Source organism: Eschrichtius robustus, chromosome 2 (genome assembly GCF_028021215.1).
Source record: "Eschrichtius robustus isolate mEscRob2 chromosome 2, mEscRob2.pri, whole genome shotgun sequence".
NCBI lineage: Eukaryota > Metazoa > Chordata > Mammalia > Artiodactyla > Eschrichtiidae > Eschrichtius > Eschrichtius robustus.
This window is the reverse complement of record NC_090825.1, coordinates 138,735,271-138,758,228: the sequence shown is the minus strand read 5'-3', so window position 1 is coordinate 138,758,228 and position 22,958 is coordinate 138,735,271.

Below are 22,958 nucleotides of genomic sequence, written 5' to 3'. Positions count from 1 at the left end.
TTTTCTGTGTAATTTGGGAAACTCTTCTTCAAGCCTTCTTTTCCTCATTTTAAGAATGGAGATTTTAGGACAGGATTAAATGATATAACCTATTTAAACAACTTAGCTTAATACCTGGTTCTGGTGGTTGCTCAGAAAAAAGAAGCCTTAGCTTCTCTAACCATTCTTTTCCATGTATGAATCTGGCCTACATTACTGTAATATAGTTGTTAACACAGTATTTTTTTCTTTTTACCTTAATGGCTTTGCTGTCTATATCATTTGCAGACTATTATCTACTTGGTCTTTTGCTTTGTGGACCTGTGGATAGTGCCTTTTGAATTTGAGAGCTGTAAAGGGAACATGAATTAGTGCCATGTGGATGAGATTTCAGTGGGCTGAAACTTCCCATGGTATGAGAGAAGTCAAGTAGCGGTGTCTGTTTCCTCAAACTGCCATCCAGGAGAGAAGGTTTATGACAGAAAGAGGCCAAATTGCACATCTAGAATAAAATAGGTACTGACTGTCAAGAAAAAGAGGCACTTTAATTGGTGATGGTACTGTCAAATTTCCCAGAAGCTGTCACCATGGGAGTGACCCCTCCAGAGGAATGTTAGGTCAAATGAGGGAAGAAAAATATTCTCAGTGCCTTGCCCTTTTGGAGCCATTCAGTATGTCAGGTAAAATAAGAGTTTCATGATAGGAAAGTCAGTCCCAACATCTATCTGCCTTTAACTTTGGAGAAAAATAAGTATTATTTATAGCCATCAACATATCCTGGAATTTAGCCCATCATTGAAAGGATTGAATTATAAACGTTTAAAGCAATAAAAAGTAATACTGTTTAATTTAACCCTTTTACTGTACAGTGACGTCTCTGAATTTTTCCGGCTGGTTAACTAGATACTGGAAACCAAGTCTTTTAACTTTCAGGGTAGTGGTCTTTTCATTGTGCTATGCCTTTGATTGTGGTTCTTCTGTGAGCTGATGCTTAAAGGACACTATTAACATTCAAAAGAATATGGTGAGAGTGGATGTCTATCCATGATCCTCTCAGCCCCCTTAACTTACTGAGGTCTGCTTCCTTTTGGAGAGCAGGTAATTGCTCCCTCCACCCACATGGGTCAGAGGGAGCTGCTATATTTGTACAATATGACCCTTGCTCTCTAACCACAACCAATTTGTTGAATGGTAGGTATATAAATCAAAGCAGTCAAATCAATCCTTCCCATGACAATTTGGAATTGGGACTGAAAAAATAAGATTGACCTCTTTTTGATTGGCTGAATATGTAACATATAAATTCAGTAGCCTGGGGCTGCTCTATTAACTAAAAAACAGAAAGCTAGTTGAAATGAAGAAGACATTAAATTAATTGCAGAGGGAAGCAGCAATGAGAGAGGGAGAAGGAGGATTCCTTGCGTTCCCTATTTCCAGTCTTGTGCTCCATGAGGTATCACTGTAATCTCCTAATGGAGTCCCTCTTCTATTTAAAGTAGTTCAAGGGGGTTCTCTCTAAAAATCTTTCATTTTTTTATAATCAGAGTCCAAAATTCTCATTTGATATTTTGTATCTTTATATTTGTGGTTTTCTTGATGGCAAGTTGCATCTTGTTTCTTCTTATCAGTGGATGGTATATAATAGTATATAGCACTTACAAAGCACTTTCTGTGTGCCAGGCACCATCGTAGGCACATTATAAACATTATCCCTAAGCCTTAGCCTGCAAATAAGGAAATAATATTGACATTTTAGAAGTGCCATTTAGAATGAATAACTTGCCCAAGATTCCTCATCTCATAAGTGACAGAGCAAACTTTATACCTATTTCTTCATTTATTCCTTGAGAAACATCTCATTACACGCCTACTATCTTCCAAGTATTCCAAAGGCACTGAAGATGCATAAATGAGCCAGACAGACAAGGTCTCAGTTCTCATGGTTCTACATTTTAATGGAAGATGCAGGCAATAAACAGACAAGTAAGTATAAATATAAAGCAGTGGTAAAGGATATAGTGAATACAATATGAGATGGGGTAAAAATGAGAGATTGGGGACTATTTTACGTTAAAATTGTCAGAAAAGTACCCTTTGAAAAAAGACCTGAATGGAGAAAAGAGTAAGCCAAGAAAAGACCTGCCGGAGATGCTTTCCAGGTAGAAGCAACAGCAGGTGCAAAAAAACTCTTGCTAATAGATAAATCAATCAATAGAATGTTAGCAATCCTAGAACTATACCCATATATCCAAATATTTCATGTTTATATATGAAAACATATTACAGAAGTGCTGTACAGATGATTTGAAAAAAGGTGGGCTTAGCAATAAAAAAGTTAATGGACACACATTTGTTTATGTGGAAAGATATGAAATTGAATCCGCTTCACTTCTACAGACCCACAAACAAACATCAATTCTTGGTGACATTAATTATAAAAGATGTAATTATATATTTTTAGAGAAACATATTCTTTATTATATTCTTAAACATGACACAAACCGTCAAATTATACAGAAAATTAATAACTTTACATTAAAGGTAAGACCTTACATTTATCAAAAGACTGTAAATCATGAAAATGCGAACTAAAAACTATGATGTATTTGTAATACTTACGACTCTCATAGGATTAATATCCAGACTGTCTTGTACACGATGTTCTAATGATGAATACTTAGGTGATGATGATGACACAAAAACATCTCAAATAGTTCTTTCCATATAGTTATTAGATTTTCACACAAAGACACACACACATACACAACAGATACGTTTATTAAGTGTCCATGATGATTATTTACTACATTAAGTAGAAATGGATCATCATAAAGGTCTTCATCTTTGTCACCTTCACTTTAGTAGGCTAAGGAGGAGGAGAAGGAAGGGTTGGTTTTGCTGACTCAGGAGTGGCAGAGGCAGAAGAAGTGGGGGAGGTGAAAGGGGAGAAAAGAGGGGCAGGCACACTCGGCAAACTTCACGGAAATACACTGTAATTTCTGTCTGACTTTCTAATTTCTCTAAAGTTTTTTATATGGTGCCAATCCTTTGCCGTAATTAAATTCTCCAGCTTTATATACTTTACCTTCCTTTTGCTTTAAGATGTCATATATTGCCTTCACTGTTTCTCCAATCCTATTAGAGTCTACAGGTATCCGTTCTTATAACAATCCTGCACCCACATAAAAGCTGCATTGTCAATATGAGATAAAAAGGTATTTTGCAAAAAGTGCAAGGTTTTCGTGCCTGCTGGTGTAGCTGCAGGGATGGCTTCATGAATTTGCTTTTCTTTTTTTACAATGGTCCTTACACAGGATTCCCTTATCTTGAAATGCCGGCAACAACAGCTGCAGACCTCAATTTACGGTACATAGCAAGCAATTCAGATTTCTCCTGTAACGTCATGAGTTTTCTCTGCTTCTTGGGAGCACTTCCAGCATCACTAGTGGCACTTCGTATGGGTCTCATGGTGTTATTCAAGGTTTAAGGTATTTCACTAAGCACGATGGAAAATACGCGAGAACCGTGAGAGATCATGTTCCCGCGAGATGAGATTTTACTGGCGAGACACAGCTACTCAGGTGGGGATGATTGGCGTCTCTGGCGTTTGAAGCCGAGGCTCACAACAGTCGCGCTCGCCGCAGTAGCAACAGGAGGTGGCTATGAAATTATCACAGGACTACGGTATGTACTACTGTTAATTTGATGCAGTTATGACTTAATTCTTCATCTTTACATTTGTTTACATTTCTCTTGACCGCAAATGGCGCCATGTACAGTTTGTGTGCAGTTTTGGTAAATTTTAACTTTTTATGATAGATTTCTGTATATTTTATTGTGGTAAATGATAAAATAGACTAGTATCTACATATAATTTATGAGTTTATGACGTACCTAACTTTTTCTTAATTTTTTCGATATTTCTAGACTACTAGGTTCATCTGCGAGTTTTTTCAAATTGTTGCAAATCTCCAAAAATTTTCCAGTATGTTTATTTTAAAAAAAATCCCTGTATAAGTGGACCCCTGTTGTTCAAGGGTCAACTGTATAATCACGTGGGAAACGTTAGTATTATCTAGTAGAAAAGCAGATGCATGTACCTTAAGAACCAGCAATTGTATAAGGTATTGTACGCTCACACCTTGGATAAACTCTTACACATTTCTAAGTGATAAGATATGTGTATTTGTCACAGCTTATTTTCTTAATAGAGGAAGCAGTCCAACTTCCATCATTAGAAACAGTAGATAACCAAATTTGGTTTGTGCATACAGTGGTTTACTATTTAGTAATGAAACATAGATGGATTTTAAAAACAATGGTTATCAATAGATAAATAAAAGTGGTGGAAAGATCTACCTAAACCTTAAAAACATGCATGAGCAAGCTTGTCAACTAGGGACGTCTGTTTGTAGGGCAAGTCTAAGGAAAACCAAATGATGATTAAAAGAAATTTAGTACAGCTGTTACCTCTCAGGGGTTATGGAGGGGCTCTGTTCAGGGAGGAGCATCCAGAGATCTTCAAAATACCCATAAGGGTCTCTTCCTTAAGCTGGGTTCTGGGTGCTAGGTGTTGTTTTTATCATTATTTAAACCATACATCTAACAAACTTTAAGCATTACAGGTGCTATTTTCTATGCACAAAATAGTTCACAATTGAAAAATAAATAAAACATAAATATACCATAATTCTATACTTCCACAATGCAAACAGAACGCAATCATTTTCCCACGCTAGTACAATTCAAATTGATTCTATTTCTTTATTTCTTCCTTTAAGCATCCCTAAAATTCTTTCACAGGAAAGCAGTTTATTCCTCATTTATCATTTTATACCCTGTTTTTAGGCTTTAAAATTTGGTGAAAGAAATACCAGTTTCATGTTTGGATATGGGTAATCGAATGTGCAGTTGAGTAAGTAAAATGTAAATTGCTATTGTCAAATACCGTTATGCACTTCTTTATGTACCAAAGACAACTTGTTTTCTTATTAGATGCTTTGAAAACCCTTCAGAACTTTGATAAGTAGCAATCTGTAAAGAACATTTTGAGCTTTTAATATATTTTTTTCTATAGAGATGAACTAGAAAAAAATTCTTAGTATAAGTGCATGCAGTTGAAGGCTGGAAGAAGAGATGTGTAGTAAAGGAAGACAATAGAAATTTATGTGCATAGTATTCTATTTTTTCCCTAAATATTGTTCTCTGTTCTTCATGGCTGGCTTCTTATTCTTTGATAATACTGCCCAAGCATTTTGATCGATTAAGTAAGAAAGAACTTCTGATCCGCCTATTCAAAGGTAGTAACCTTCAACTAATGCCACTTTTAATTTCCCAGTAATTGTAATTTATAGTTGATATAGGAAGAAGACCAAAGATAAGGACCATTTAGGGAAAAGGCTTATTTTTCTGTCTCTCTGAAAGGTGCCGCATGTAATATAAAGAGTGGTAAAGATTGAAGCTAGTTGCGCTCTAGGAACAAAGTTCCTTCTACTGAGTATCTTTTTTCCCTCTTATTTCTTACTGTAGCTCAGGTCAGAGTATCTGATTCTTTCCAATACTAAATCCTTTACTTAAAAATATAAAATTGTACTTTAAAAACAGTGGTATATTGGTTCAAATCTTTAAATTTCCTTAAATGCATCAGACAGCTAGAATTAAATCATTAAAAATACCTGTATGCCAAGACATGGACATGAACTGCAGAAGCTCTGAGCTATAAATCAGGCTTTTGGAACTATGTAGCACTTTTTTCTGTAGAGTTAACCTATATTTTTCTTTCAAGAATTGGGGAGGATTATCTTCCCCCCATTTGCTTAAGAAGTACAGCACTCAGGGATGTAGAGGGACTTTGGGGGCTTGTGCTATTATCACATTTGGTCTTCGCTCTTCCTATCAATTATGGTTCTTTAGTCGAAAGCAAATAAAACAAACTCTGATAAGCCTAAGCAAAGTAGATATTTGTTGAAAGGATATAGAGTAGTTCAGAGAATTGTTGAACAATTGTGTAAAGATTGTAAACTTTATAAATGACTACAGTTGCTCTGAAAATTCAGGGAGCAGAAATGGATGGTCCTTACAGGGTACTTCTCTTGGATGAATGAACTTGAACTTTTTAATCTGTGGGTTTTTCTGCTTAAAATTCAAGTTCCAGGAAGAGAACATCTGGCGTCCTGCCCACCCTTGGCCAGGAGTTGAGGGGGCCTTGATCTATTTTCCCACTAAATGTATATTCAAAGAAAAATCAGGGTCCTGTGACAAAAACAAACAAACAAACAAAAAAACAAACAAGGAATTGATGCTGGTATAGCAGTAAACTACAAACAAAACAAAACAAATTGTGAAAACATATTGCCACAGCATTAATAGTAGGGATACATTGCCTAGCAGAGCTCTTTTGCTTCTCTCCTACTTTTAAAATGACATACATCATTTCAGTGGACAACCCATTTACAATATTAAAAATGGGTGATGTTAGTAACTTTCCAACTAAAATAGGCTGCAAAGGAGGCAAAAGTAGAAGAATTATGATCAGTCTGGAAAGCATTAGTGAATATAGCAATCTGGACTAGAGGGGTTCTTAGAATTAAATGACTAGGTCTACAGTTTGTTCTTCAGTAAATGGGTGTTTATGCCGAGGGAATGGTTGTTTCACTGTATTTTATTACGCTCTACTGTTCTCTGAAATTAATAAAAAGTTCCTTTGCCTTTGTTGACCAGAAAACACACACATAATTTGGTGGGCTCAGGTTAAGAATATGCCCTGGGATCCAATGAGGTGACATTAATAGCAGGTTAGGGAACTGAGTTACCCATGTTGTTGTATAAACGAAAGGCTTCCTTAGATTTCTTATCTGGTAGCAGAGAACTATATGACCGAGTTTCCAATAACAGGAAGGTGTTACCTCTGTCTGCGATTTGGGCTAATAAACCTTTCCCCCTGGAGAAATTGGGAATGCATATTGCCCATTTATAGTGTAGTGGCTCTACTTTATGATACCATTATCTTCTAAAATATGAGCACTCCTGTTCATTAAATTACTCCTTAATGTTTATTGTCTAATCAAACTGGATTAAATTAAAATCAAATTGATTTTCATTTTAATTTGTGGGAGGCATTACCAAGATTTTTCTGGGAGAGTTTCTTAAAGAAACAATGAGTTGCTCTTGAGTTTGAGGTTTAAATTTGCAGAGTCTCAAGAACCAATGGATACTCACTTGTGCTGAAGATTGTAAATTGTTTAATATTTATCTTCTGTTTCTTCATTAGTAACATTTCCATGAATTGTGGAGATAGGGAAGGGAAGCAATGTGCCCTGCTCAAGAAACAAAAAGCAAAAACAAAATCAAAGTTCTGCAATGCCCAGTCTTTCCGGCAGATAAAAATGACTGACGTGTAAGCAGGAGTCATTTGGTAGAGAGTCCAGGAAAAAATTTGTAAAGGGAGCAACTTGGTGACAAGATGCATGCTGTCTGTCCTTCCCCCTTTTCCCTTCTTCCAGCCTTCTCTGGGAACACTATGGTTGCAGTGGCATATTCTCTGTTTTCATTGACACAACCTTGAGAATGAAAGGCACGTGCTAAAGACGATGTGACAGTAAGATGGAAGAGGCTTAGGACAATGAGAATATTGTCCATCTTTCATATCAGCCCTGGTTGTCCTACTTCTTCTGGGCTTCCATATTGAGAAAATAAAACTGTATCTTGCTCAAACAACTGTTATTTGAGGCCTGTTTTAGCAGCTGAATGCAATTCCAAATTCATGTGATGGCTTTTAATAGTTTTATGTTCTTGGTCTGCTTTCCAAACTAAACCATTTTAAGCTCATGGGAAGATTATGGGAAGGCCAAACTACAGAGAGCAAAAATGAGAGTTAGTGTGGTGTAGAAGTAAACGAGGCAAAGAAATGCAGAGCAAGGGCAGAAATTATAAAAACAATTAAGAATTTTAAAAGTACCCCCAGGGAGCTTCTACTTTGATTAATACAGTAACCATATGAGCAACTCTGGTAGCACATGTTAAATATACAGTACAGTACCGTTAGCTATAGGTACTATGCTCTATATAGTAGATCTCCAGAACTTATTTTGCATGGCTGAAACTTTGTAACCTTTGAGCATCACCTCCTCATTTCCCTTCCCCTCAGCCCCTGACAACCACCATTATATTGTCTGCTTCTATAAGTTTGACTACTTTAGATTCCACGTGTAAGTAATATCATGTAGTATTTGTCTTCGTGTCTAACTTCTTTCACTCAGCACAATGTCCTCCAGGACTACCCATGTAGATCTTATGTTAAGTGTTCTTACCAGACACAGAAAATAAAATTAGCAATATTGGGCTTCCCTGGTGGTGCAGGGGTTGAGAATCTGCCTGCCAATGCAGGGGACACGGGTTCGAGCCCTGGTCTGGGAAGATCCCACATGCCGCGGAGCAACTGGGCCCGTGAGCCACAACTACTGAGCCTGCGTGTCTGGAGCCTGTGCTCCGCAACAAGAGAGGCTGCGATAGTGAGAGGCCCGTGCACCACGATGAAGAGTGGCCCCCGCTTGCCGCAACTAGAGAAAGCCCTCACACAGACACGAAGACCCAACACAGCCGAAAATAAATATAAAAATAAATAAATTTTAAAAAAGACCTAAAGAAGAAATACATGGTGGATATCTAAAAAAAAAAAAGCAATATTAATAGTAACAAAGGGAGTGAGAAGAAAGTTTGGGAGGCAATGGATATGTCTGTGGCCTTGATGGTGGTGATGGTTCTATGGATGTATACTTATCTCCAAACTCATAGATTTGTATACATTAAATATGTAGAGATTTTTACATGTTAATCATACCTTAATAAAATGGTTAAAAAAACAAAGCAGTTAGGCTTCACTTCCTCATATCTAGGTAAAAATAGTGTTGACTCTAGTGTGGAGAACTCATCTCTTTCTGTCATGTGTGGGTTTTTAAATAGTGGATGTTTGATCTTAAGTCCTTCTTAGAACAGGAATGGTACCAATAAATGTATAAATTAATATCTAAAAAGTAACTAAATGAAAATGTATAACCTGTCTTGTAAAAGGCATTTCTTGTTTCTGCCCGGCCAGTATTTAGTTTCCTATCTTTTAGTAGCTGCAGCCTGATTTTGAGGAGTAACTGCCCCTACCACAGTCTAAGATTTGGATGAGACTGACCTCCTATCTTGGCACCATGGTTAGGCAAACAACCCAGGCGTGGACATATTTCATCCCCTTCCATGATGACTGGTGCAGGAATCATCAATGTGACATGAGTCAGGCCAATAGAATGTAATCTAGTAAAGGCTGGGGCAGAGGAGCTTCTGTTTTGCTGCCTGTGCAGAACAAGGAATCTTGGAGCAGCCTGTGACATCTCAGGAGAGAGCCTGCCTGAAGATGATGCCAACACAGGAAAGCAGACTTGAGAGACAGAGAGGAACAGATTTCTGACTACATCACTTTAAATAAGTTCTCCAAGTGATTTTGTGCAGGTGGTCCAAGGCTCCACTTTGGAAAACATTGTTTTATGCTTCAGCCTTACTAAAAAGGCTACCTAGAGAAATACCCTAAACGAATCAGAGACCTATTTTCCTAACATCCCTGTTACTTGCTTATTTCTTGTGTATGTTAAACTCATACTTCCATTGCTTGAGATTTATTATGCTTGTTAATTTCAGGTGTACAGCACATTCAGTATATTTGCAGATTGTACTCCATTATAAGTTATTACAAGATAATTCCCTGTGCTATACAGTATATCCTTGTTGCTTATCTATTTTATACCTAGTGGTTTGTATCTGTTAATCTCATGCCTCTAATTTGTTCCTCCGTGCTTCCCTCTCCCCTTTGGTAACCACAGGTTTGTTTTCTATGTCTGTGAGTCTGTTTCTGTTTTGCATATACATTTATTTGTATTATTTTTTAGATTCCATGTGTAAGTGATATCATACAGTGTTTGTCTTTCTCTGTCTGACTCTCCGGTTTCTTTATCACATTGGTCTCGGTGTTGATAACCTTATTTATCTTCTCATTCTACCTATGGGAAAAGGGCCAAAGCTGATGAGACTGGGAGCTGGAGCTAGTGACTGGGTGAAAAAGACTGAGGATTCACCTATTCTCAGAATCTGTTACCCTGGTTACTGCACTTTAACCTAGGCGTTTGTTCCTAGAAAACAGAAAAAGATTTTGCCACATTCATAGAAGCCCCAAATTCCAGAACACCATCCAGTAATCCCCCAAAGTACTATAATCTATGTTCAACTAACACACAGAAACAATCTCTTTTTCCCTAGATGAACATTCTGTGGCAGTATTTTCTCAGAAACTGTACCTTGGTGGGCCATTCTGCTCTGTCACTTTAGCTGTTAAGCCTACAGTATGGCTTTGTTAGCACCAAAATATGTTTTCATATCATAATCATTGCTGTAATAAATGGGGTAACAGAGAGTATCTATTGAGTAAGGCTTCGGTGGACCCACAGTAGTTGTATATTATATAAAAAACAAAAATGAATTCAAGACTGTAAAACATAAAACTTCCTTTCCCAGCAGCAATATGCCAACCTGTAAAATACAGTCATAGGTGTTTTCCACAATCAAAAGTCTAATGCCAATCCCTATCATTATTCCGGCTTCCTAAACGGAAGTATTTCTTCTGTAAACAACCTAAAGTTTGATTCCAAAGGTAACCTTTTCTCTTAGAGGGAAATATCACAATCCTATGCTTTCTGAAGAATAGTGTAAAACTTGTATCCTATTTTGTGCTCCCATTTTAAGTGCATATATGATTTCTGTTAAGGTACTCTGTCTGACTTTTTAAGAACATATATTTTGTTAATTTAATAGCATTCTGGGTGAGCAGGCTAGTAAAATACTGGGGACCAGAAATTTAAAAAATGTAAGTTCACAAAAGTTAAGAAATTGAATTGCCACTTGTTTTCAATTTACTTACCTGAGAAAATAGCAGTATTTGCTATTATCTAGTACAAAATAATATTTCAGACTAAATTTAATATTTCTACATGAAATTATTTAAAGATGTTAGAATATGTTCTCTTAGGAAAAACAACGTGGTAAATTATGTGAATGGGTAAATCCACATGCAGATATTTTTCTCCTTTCTGCCTTGTGTTTCTTTTAGTTCAAGGAAAATGCCCAGGGTACAAGATAACTCCCAAACTGCCTGCGCCTAAGTCTTCACTTGCCTTCTGTTTATTCAGTCAATCAATCATTCAGTTATATAGCAAGTATTTGAAGGACCTCCCTCCTTCCCCTCCTCCCTCCCTCCCTTCTTTCCTTATTTCCTTGAATATTTAAGTTCTATTCTCTTAGCAAATATCAATTATATACCACAGTGTTATCAACTCTAGTCACCATGTTTTACATAAGATCCTCAGACTTCGTTTTATAGCTGAAAATCTGTACCCTTTTACTAACCTCTCCCTATTTCCTCCACTTTCCGATCCTTGGCAACCAGTTTACGCTGTTTCTGTGAGTTTGGCTTTTTAATGTGCCACATACAAGTGAGGTCATACAGTATTTGTCTTCCTCTGTCTGACATTTCATTTAGCATAATGTCCTCAAAGTTCATCCAAGTTGTTGCAAACAGCAGGGTTTCCTGCTTTCTCATGGCAGAATAGTATTTCACTGTGTACCTATTTATCTGTTCATCCATTGACAGACTTTTAGGTTAATTCCATATCTTGGCTATTGTGAATAATGCTGTAATGAACATGGGAGTGCAGATATCTCTTTTGTATCCTGTTTTCATTTTCTTTGGATAAATTCCCAGAAGTGAAATTGCTGGATCATGTGGTAGTTCTATTTTTAATTTTTTGAGGAACCTCCATATTATTGTCCATAGTGGCTGCACCAATTATATTCCCATCAAGAGTGCACAAGGGTTCCCTTTTCTCCACATCCTTGCCAATACTTGTTATTTCTTGTCTTTTTAAAAAGAATTTATTTATCGTATTTATTTTATTTTTTTGGCTGTGTTGGGTCTTGTTGCGTGCGGGCTTTTTCTAGTAGTGGTGAACGGGGGCTACTCTTCGTTGCGGTGCGCGGGCTTCTCATTGTGGTGACTTTTCTTGTTGCGGAGCACAGGCTCTTGGTGCGTGGGCTTCAGTAGTTGTGGCACGCGGGCTCAGTAGTTGTGGCGCATGGGCTTAGTTGCTCCACAGCATTTGGGATCTTCCTGGAGCAGGTCTCAAACCTGTGTCCCCTGCATTGGCAGGCGGATTCTTAATCACTGTGCTGCCAGGGAAGCCCTATTTCTAGTCTTTTTGATAATAACCATTCTAAAGGGTGTGAGGTGTTACCATATTGTGGTTTTAATTTGCATTTCTCTGATGATTACTGATGTTGAGCACCTTTTCCTGTACCTGCTGGACATTTGTATGTCTTCTTTGGAAATATATTTATTCAGATCTTCTGCCCATTTTAATCATTTTTTTTTGTTGTTGTTGTAGAATTATATGAATTCTTTATATACTTTGGATTTATTTATTCCTTACCAGTTATATGATTTGCAAATATTTTCTCCCTTTCCATAGGTTGCCTTTTCATTTTGTTGATGGTTTCCTTTGTTGTGCAGAAGCTTTTTTAGTTTGATGTAGTCTCACTTGTTGATTTTTGCTTTTGTTGCCTTTGGTTTTGTTGTCAAATCCCAAAAGTCATCGCTAAGACCAACGTCAAGGCTTTTACCCCATGTATTTTCTTCCAGGAAGTTTATGGTTTCAGGTCTTATGTTCATGTTTCTAATGCATTTTGAGTTGATTTTTGTGCATCAACACAAAATAGGGGTCCAGTTTCATTCTTTTGCATTTGAGGATCTATTTTAGAATGCATCAGAATCTCCTCAAGTGATTATAAATGAAAATTATCAGGCCTCATTCTCTGAACATCTCTCTCAGTAGATTAAGGATTTGGTATAAAAAAAAATCTCAATTTTGCCAGGTTTTGCAAGTACTTCTGATTCAATACTATAAGCCACACTAAGGAAAATATTGCCTTCCTGTATGCTATGTGTCCTAATGTCAAATGTGGTTGAAATGATACTATTTAAATCAGGGCTGGGTGCAGCAAGCAAGGAACCCAAGGTACAAAATTTAGGGAGGCATCCTTGGCCATGACCCTGAGCTTGACCTACAGATTCAGCTAACCCAGCACTTTTTCTGAATTGTTGAATCCCCATCCCCACCCTGTGTCCAAGTGGGGGCTTGCGTTTCATCATGACTTTGGCTCTCTGCCTTCTCAGAGAGAGCTAATACAGTTCAGCTGATTGCCACATAGATGGGCATTATGTAACCCCCTGTAATACCAGATTTACTTTCAGATCATCGGTGAGTTAACTGAACAAATGGCAGAGATCCTGCCAAAATCTGAGGCCTTGTCCTCTGCCCTTGCAAGTAGTTTAAGTGTAATTTCATTTAAATAGTCCAAAAGCTTTTAAATAAATACAACTTGGCAGATAAATGATATTTGGGGAAGGTAAGAACAGAAACTGTATGAAAGGGCCAAATTAAGTGAATAAGTATTTCTCATAGAAGTAAGTCATATTAATTTGTACTTTTCAAAGATATTACTGTCCATACTTGCATTTACCTGTCAATATGTTTATATTTATCTAACACATCTTCTTTATGGTATGTTGATCCTAGATGTAAGCAAAACATGACAGTGATGTGGCCTGTAAGCATAGGGGCTCTGGGTGTGACCAAGTGGAATAATGCTGTATTCCTCCTACAGATGACATTGCAGTTATTAATTGCTGAGTGCATTAGAATATATGTGAACCTCATACATCAGGGGTGTTTGTTTTACTCTTAAAGTTTTTCAGTTCAAAAAAAGGTTAAAGATCTGTTTCCTGACCAAAGAGAGTCAGCCATCTTCAGGTTTGCTCTGTACTATGTACTAAATTTAAATCTGCCTGTTATAATAAGCTAGTTGGGAACAGACCTACACTCTTAAATCTCTAATGCTGAGACTTTTCTTAACTCTGTTTCTGAAGATGTAGTCTGCTTGTCAGCATTTCAATTGTTGCTAATCTTATTCAGCATCCCACATAATTAGAATTGCTACACATTCTAACTGTTCAGTCATCTCTTCCCTCCTTTATGAAACATGCTAACAGACTATGAAATGGAGGTGGGCTCCCTGTGCTCTTGCTTTGAGTCTAAAGGAAGTTAAATATAAAAACCCAGGAAGTGTCTGAATACACCTCCCTTTCAATGTGATCTTCAGTTAGTACATTTCCCTTGAGGTTGGCAGAGAAAGTGAATACAATTTTTGTTTAAAACTATCCAATTTCAACTTAAAATTTAAAGTCTTAAAATGTTCCTCTACTGATCCAGTGGGTGCCCTAGATTATAGAGGAATGGAGAGAGAGAGAGAGAGGAAGAAAAAACTTGGCTGAATCATTTGCTATCTTGTGATATTTCATGTCGTATGTTGTTTGTCTTACTAGAAATGAATATATGTTAATTCAGATATTCAGATCTAAGAAGAGGGCATGACATGGGACAAACTAAGCTAGGTTGAAGACACCTGAAGATATGTTGAGCTTTGGAAAACATCTGGATTTTGGAATATTGGTCCAAACCTGTTTGCTTTCAGAGGGTCTCTCATAGGTGTGAAGAAAAAAACTTACATTGTGATTTTTATTATTTTCTAATTTAGCAAAAGAGTAGAATTCATATCCCTAGTTTAACTCAAACCTGGGAATTTGGCTCTAATGTGTAGCCCAATTTGTGAGCTTGACCTTTTCTAGAGTTTTTGGAAATACAGGTGAGTAGAGAAGCTTGAGCTTATGGACTCCTGATTGTCAACAGTGTCTTCTTTCTTTTCCTCACATTTGAGAATTTTCTGTAATCCGTTACAACACTGGCTCCATAAAGCTTCTGGAAAAGTGCAGATCTTTTTCCAATAAGGCACTGAACATTAAAACACCTGTCAGTACTTTATGTTTGTAATAGAGACCTAATTTTAATGGAATATTGATAAAAGTCTCAACATTTGAGAACTTCCAAGAAAGGAGGGAAAACGGCATGCTGTCCAGGGGGGTCCTGGGTAAACTTAGGCACAGGCAGAATTAGGGCATCGAGCTCAGAGACAGGAGGACTGCCTCAGATATTGCTTATTTTAGTTTTTCTTGGGGCTGCCCACACAAAGTTTTCAGTCAGTGACTCATCAAATTTCATTCTCCTAAATGGATGCTATTTTTGCTATCTTAAGAGGTTCAACAAGCCTTTTCCGCCAGAGAATATATTTCTGATAAGCAGAAGTCCTTAAGCAATTTTGTACCATGGACCTCTTATGGCACATGGTAAAACCTATGGACCTCTTTTTTGAATTATGTTATTAAAGGTAAAAAATAGAACACCTACGATTAAAGGAAACCTATTATGTTTAAATACAATTCTCAAAACAGAATAAAAACAAACTTGTGACATAGTAACATATATACTTCTTCAACACAATAGTAGGATTTATTATTACCTAATTATTACCATAATTTTGAAGTAGTGGTGAACATTAATGATATATTGAACTATTTGCAACAACTGCAATGTAATACAAAAATATCTTGATTTTTCCTGATAGAACCATAGATTCTGCTAACAGTACTGGAATTTGTTGCCTTCACTCATGATTGAAGGAAAAGCTAAATCAGGTACAGGTTAGTGAGAAACAAAGGATATAATTTTGTTTTAACATCTTTATTGGAGTATAATAGCTTTACATTGTTGCATTAGTTTCTGCTGTATAACAAAGTGAATCAACGATACATATACATATGACCCCATATCTCCTCCCTCTTGCATCTCCCCCCCACCCCCCCATCTCACCCCTCTAGGTGGTCGTAATGCACCCAGCTGATCTCCCTGTGCTATATGGCTGCTTCCCACTAGCTATCTATTTTACATTTGGCAGTGTATATATGTCAATGCCACTGTCTCACTTCATCCCAGCTTACCCTTCCCCCTCCCCGTGGACCACCTGACTTTAATCCATGGTCTCCTTGATGGCCTGTTGTTCTCCAGGTTAGACATTCTTGTTACATAGATTAAGAAAAGATATATCAGATGACTTCTTATATGTCAAAGGATAGTATTGATGCATTTCTCATGACATAAGTTATAACACTGAAAAATTATCCTTGAAATGATATTTCTGTAGGGAAATTGGAACTAGATTTTGTTCTTTTTGCTTTTTTTATTATTATGAAGCAAAGTGTTCCCTTGGCATGCCCATCTCAATTAAATGCATTTAATAAAATCCCTGTGGTATTTGTATACTCTGACATTGCTGGGGAAGGGTGTCTATTTATAAAAATAATGTTGTTAGACTAAAGGACTAAATAAAAGGATCTGATGAATCAAAAATAACAAATTTCTATGGGGATAGGGATTTTTTTTTAAGAGTAGATTAATCAATAGCATTTTACTTTAAGATGTTATTAACCTCTCTCAGTCAGGACCAAAACAGCAAGCCATTTCAAATTGATCACAGGACAAAAATTGGCACCAAGCTCCTTGGCTTCCACTTGAGCATGCTACATGGCTCATTTCATGAGTAATGAAAATAATGATGATAATGACAACTGAGAATACCGTCCAAAATGTAGGAGAGAAAGAAACCAAACGGGGAAAAAACATACTTGTTTCTAATACTGTGCTTAAAGTTCGTGGAATTTGAGTTTCCATAGTTAAATAAAGCTATCTTCAATAGCAAACCAAGTATAACATTCCTAATAGCCAAGTCATGTTTTGTTTCTGTTCTCTGAAAATTTACATTTCCAGGGAACACAATGAGAAGAAACCAAAGGAAGTCATAATTCCAGATCAGGGTTATGACTCAAATGTTGACAGAGGTCAGGCAGGAAACATACAAGCCTATAACAGGCCAGGTACAAAATAGAGGAAGGGCTAATAAGATGACTATAGGTCACAGGGAGTGGGGTTAAGTGAAAAGAAAATTGTGTAGCCAATGAGATTTTCATGTCTAACTATGAGAAAGATGGTCATGCCTAGATTCATAAATTTCTGGGTCTTCCATAGGTACAAACCAATGCCCTTGATTCTTTGCTTTTTCAGTTATGGATTCTTGGAAAGAGGTTTCGGGAGCCAAACACACTGGCCATGGTTTGAAAGAATGGATGGAGAAAGGAAAATGTACTTTCTCAAAAAAAGGAAAATTCAGTATTTCCATCCCAATTCTAATGGTCTGCTCCACTGTACTCTGGCAACATTTAATTAATTGATCTTTTGTTTTGGTACATTCTTACCACTGATACTTCTACCTTGACTCATTATGTAACAATAGAGTTTCATGCAATAATTTATTCTTTGGTTTATCCCAGAAGATTATGTATATATAGATATGGCTGCAAAATAAAGCAAAGATAATAGTTTATTTAGCCTCAAGTCTGTGGAGTTTCTCTGATTTGAACTGGGTTTGGCTGATTTGGCTATGCTTGTTGGTTCATGTTAGCTGGGCTCACTGTGTCTCTGCACTCAGAGCAGGTCAGCTAGGTAGCTCTGCTCATCTTGGCTGGGCTCACTCACATGTTTGAGGATCAGCTGCCTATTACGTGATCTAGGATGGCCTTGTCTGGGATGACTTGAGCAACTCAGCTTTGTTCCTCATATTCCCTCTTCCAACAGGCAAGCCTGAGCTTGTTCTTCCCATGTTATTGGCAGAGAGCAAGGCATAAGCATTTTTTAAAGCTTATTATTGAGTTGCTGTGCTAATATTCCATTGACCAAAGTTAGTACCAAAGTCAGATTCAGGAGTAAGGGAATAAATTCAAATCAAAACCACAATGAGATACCATTTCACACTCATTAGTTTCGTTGTAATCAGAAAGGAAGAAAATAACAAGTGTTGGCAAGGAAGTACGCATAGCTGGCAGGAGTGTAAAATGGTGTATCCACTGGGGAAAGTGGTATGGTCATTCCTCAAAAGATTAAATGTAAAATTCCACATCTGGGTCTGTATCCAAAAGAATTGAAGAAAGGACCCCAAACATATTTTCATACCCATGTTCATAACAACACTATTCACAGTAGCTCAAAAGTGGAAGCAAGCCAAGTGTCCACTGATAAATGAGTGGATACACAAAATGTGGTATACACACACACATAATGGAATATTATTCTATCTTAAAAGGAAGGAAATTTTGACTATGCCATAAAATGGATGAACTTTTACGATATTAATCTAAGTGAAATAAGTCATAAAAGGACAAATATTATAAGATTCCACATATATGAGGTTCCTAGAATTATCAAATTTGTGTAAACAGAATAGAATGGTAGTTGCCAGGGGCTGGAGATAGAGAGGAATGGGGAATTAATGTTTAATGGGTACAGAATTTCAGTTTGCGAAGATGAAGAAGTTCTGGAGGTGGATGGTGGTGATAATTGCACAATGTGAATGTACTTAATGTCTGACCTGTACACTTAAAAATGGTTGTGATGGTAGATTTTATGCTATATATATTTTACCACAATAAAAAAATGCATAAAAAGAGAGAATAGATTCAATCTCATTAGTAATTATTACTGCAAAGACATGTAGCAAAATAGGCATGGATGCACAGAAAAGCAAATAATTGGGGACATTCAACCAATCAGTCTATCGCAGAGGGGATTTTAAAGGCAGTAACATTTTTTTTTCAAAGCACAGTGAATCGTTGCAAAGGTTAATTTTCTTCAGATGACTTTGACATTTGTAACAGATTAAAAAATTGTGGTGAGGTGTTATATCCGTCTTAGCAGAGCACTTTGTATGTAACAGGGACTTGAATTTTGGAACTGAGTTCAAGAATATCAGTGACAGGACACCCAGTCTCCTTACCACACAGAATACTAGTTACAATGACAAACTCGAGCTGTAGGAAAGGAGTCAAACCCCATTTATTATGCTTTGCTATGCTGCATATAATCAACTAAGCAGTCAAAGTCTTCTGTATCAAATGGATAACATTGATATGTAAAAAAATTAAGTGCCAAACACTTTATTCAACTTCACTTACCTTTCAGCAGTTATATAAAGATAGAAATCTAGAGTTGCTGCCATAGCATTGTTATATGTCATCGTGATTTAAACTTAGAGTATTTCAATATTAATTAAAATTCTGTGCTATTATTCATTATTTCCGTCATAATCTATGCTATTTCCAATTTTCTGGTAATGGAAATGCATATGGTACCCATCAACAACTCACCTGCCCAGTATTTGCACATTAACATCATTAAGTATTTCCAATTTATTGAAATTCCTGTGAATGTTCTTTTTGAAATATTGGCTAATGACTCCATTCATAAGAGACATTTGTGTGAGTTCTAATTTCACTTAGAGAAAACTAAACATCACATAGTGTATATTTTTAAAGCCACAGTACAAATAATAGTAATAATAGTAGTAGTAGTTACAGTAACAGTAATCCTTTTGAGTGCTTTATGTGTTTATTATTAATTTAGGAGGGATAAAAATCATGAAAGTAAAGTAAGATCAAAGTCATTCCTTATAATGTGAAATAGATACTGAATTACTTTAAAATTTAATATTTTATTCTTATAACTTCTCAAGGCAGATACAATGGATACTATGCCCATCTCACAGATGACATAGTGAAACTTACAGTTTAAGTGACATTTTCAAGGTTACCTTGTTTAGTGATGGAGTCAGAACAAGATTCTAAAATCACTTCCCTCTAGAACTGTGATGTACATTACAGCAACCACCTGCCACATTTGGCTGTTGAGCACTTGGCATGTGAAAACTCTGAATTGTGATGTGCTTTGAGAGTAAAATAAACACTGGATTTCAAAGACAGTACTAGAGAAGGAACATAAAATAGCTCATTAATAATTTTATATTGACTGCACATTGGAGTGGTGAGACTTGGGATATATTGGGTTAAATAAAACATATTAAAGTAATTTCACTTTTTAAAAATTCTTTTAATATGGCCACTAGAAAACTTAAACATTTTATATGTGGCTCTCATTCTATTTCTCATGGAGAGTGCTGTCCTAGAACTTTATTTTTTCTACTGATTTGGGCTAAGCATCTGAGTATGGGGTATGAATTATGTGTCTAAGTTCATATTGTGTGAGTCACAATTAAGAATCAGGTTTGATATGAGTATTCCTATGTTAGTGTAAACATCATTACTGGGTATTGTTCAATGAGTTCATAAATGTCATAATGAAAAAGTTAAATGTATTGCCTAGAACTTATAAGTTCTAATAAATAGGGTTCCTTGCTTTTTATCACAGATTTGTTCCTTGAGGTTATGCATTTTAACATCTTCATTTTTGGTCATCATCTTTAGTATGCAATATCTGAGTGTTTAGTAGTATTCAGAAAGCTTATCTGAGAGGAAAGAGCATTCTGGTTCCTCACCAATTGGGTTTTCTCCAATGCTTAGCTCAAAGCAGCAGAGAAAAATAAAGTTCTAGAATAGCACTGTGCACGAGAAATGTGAAAGCCACATATAAAATTGTAACTTTTCTAATAGACACATTAAAAGAGTAAAATAAAGTGAAATTAATTTTATAATATATTTTATTTGATGCAGTATATCCAAAGGAACCAGAGTAGCAATCTTTTAAACAAAGCTGTCCATGTCTCCTCACTTCTTGTAACCCACCTATGCCTTTCTAGTGTTCTCAGGTTCATTAAAATTCTTACTATGGTAGAGTTCTTGCCATGATTTATCCAGCCTATGTGCTCACTCGCTCTCAGTCTCTTGCTCCACTCTCTTCCCACGACCAGGCCTAAGCTGTCTTCGTTCCTGTCCTCCAACACTCCAGCATCCTCTCACTTAGCCCAGGGACCTACCTGTGTGATGCTTCCTCCCTCTGGAACACTGTTCTCTTTTTGCCTAGTTAATTCCTGATAATCCTCCAGCTCTCAGAACAAGACTGTCATTTCCTTGTGGACTATTTCCTTGACTTCCAAATGTAGGTCAGTCATTTTTCATTATATGCGCTCATAACATTTTGTTTCTTTTCTTTGGATAAATTATTTGAATTTAGAATGATACATCCATTAACACGCCTATTTCATTCATATCTCTATGCCCTAAGACTCTAAGATCTGTGAGGGCAGGCTCCATGTCTGTTTTCGTTCAGTATTGTATCCCCAATGCATAGTCCTTAACACATAGTAGGTACTCAATAAATATTAGTTTAATGAAGGAAAAAGCAAGTGCATATGTCAGTAAATGAACAGACAGTCTTTGGTGTGTGCATAATGCTCCCTTTGATATACAACTCTTGGTATATAATTTAAAAGAGTTCCTTGACATTTTACTAGCTCTTTTATCTTCCCTATTTGTTTTTCAAAGTATTTCAGTTTCCGACTAAAAATAAGATTCTCTATTACAGTGTATCTTTGAATATTTGAACATTGTCAGTAATATTGCTTAACATTAACCATCATTAGTTACTTGGTTCACACAACATCCTTAAGAAGGAAATACTGATATTTCTACTTTGGAGAAGAAAAGTTAAATTATAGGAAAGGTAGATAACTGCTCAAACTTAAGGGGACAATAATAAATATGGAAATAGATTTGGAAATGGTGTGTGTGTGTATGTGTGTGGAGAAAGAGAGATTGAGAGAGAATGATCAACCAAGGCTAGATTTTGAAATACTGCCATTTTTGGTGTCAGTTTTCACATGTGTGGGATTTTTATACTTTTTAAATGCTACTGCTGCCTTAAAAAATATAGACAATATAATCTTAACTCTCAATTATAGCAGAATGATTTTATTCCTATGAAAGGAGGAAAATCATAGGAAAACAGTCTGATGATAATTTTAACTACAGATTACCATGGAAAACTCTCAGAGACACTGTATCCTGGGGTCACAATAGCATATATGTTAATCATCTATTCTATCTAAAATTCTGAAGAATGAGAACTGATGCCCAAATAATGACTTAATGACCCAGAGGGATCCAGAGAGATCCTTTATTAAAGAAACATTAAATTATGTCTGGTAAGCATTATGAAATAAGAATGTAGACCTTTCCCTTTCAGAAGATTTTTTATCAGAAAGTTAAAATGTTTAAAATTGTTTATGGTAAATTTTCTAGTTGGTAATAAAATGTACTACACTAGACTAATAATTTTCAAAGTGTGGTACCTGACCAGGAAATGGGCATCACTCTGGAACTTGTTAGAAGTTGTTAGATTGTTAGAAATGCTAATTCTCGAGCCCCAATTCAAATCCACAGAATCAGAAATTCTCAAACCAGGAATTTGTGTTTTAATTTCTCTGTATGATTCTGATGCACTTTAATATTTGAGAACAACTGAACTAGACTATTATATTTAAGGAAAATACTTAGTGGCAAAACATTATTGAGCCATGCTATAACAAAGGGAAAATTATAAATATTAGAAAACTTCTGTTCTTTAAAAAACAAAAGTATGCAAAATTTTTCATTTCAAAAGTCTCTCTAAAATTTCTATTTCAAGTTCCAAGTCCTCAAACATTTTTATAAGAGTAGGGATTTTTAACTATAGGAAATATTTGGAACATATATGATTAGGGATAACAAATAGGCAAATATGTTGGCAAATAAATTCTCTGAAAAAAGATGCCCACATTTGTAGTATTTTCTGATTTCCATGGTGTATATTTTCCCAGCATGACCAGTTTCTAGCCTCTAATATAGTGTCACTGAAAATAGAGTTGGGGAGAAATGCTCAGAATAGGCCTTCTATTTCTCTGAACAGAGGGGGAGACTCTTTAGAAAGGTTTATCTTTTCTAGTCCTCTCATTTTTAGAACATTTCTTTTTACTGCATATTCTTTTCTGCCTTGTTAAAAAGAAGACACACAGATTCTTAGATTCTTGACATTAAGAATTCTTATGTAAGAATAATGTTTTTTTTTTTAATTGGGCTACCAGGCACTTGATTATGATATCCTTTTTCACAAGTAATGTGC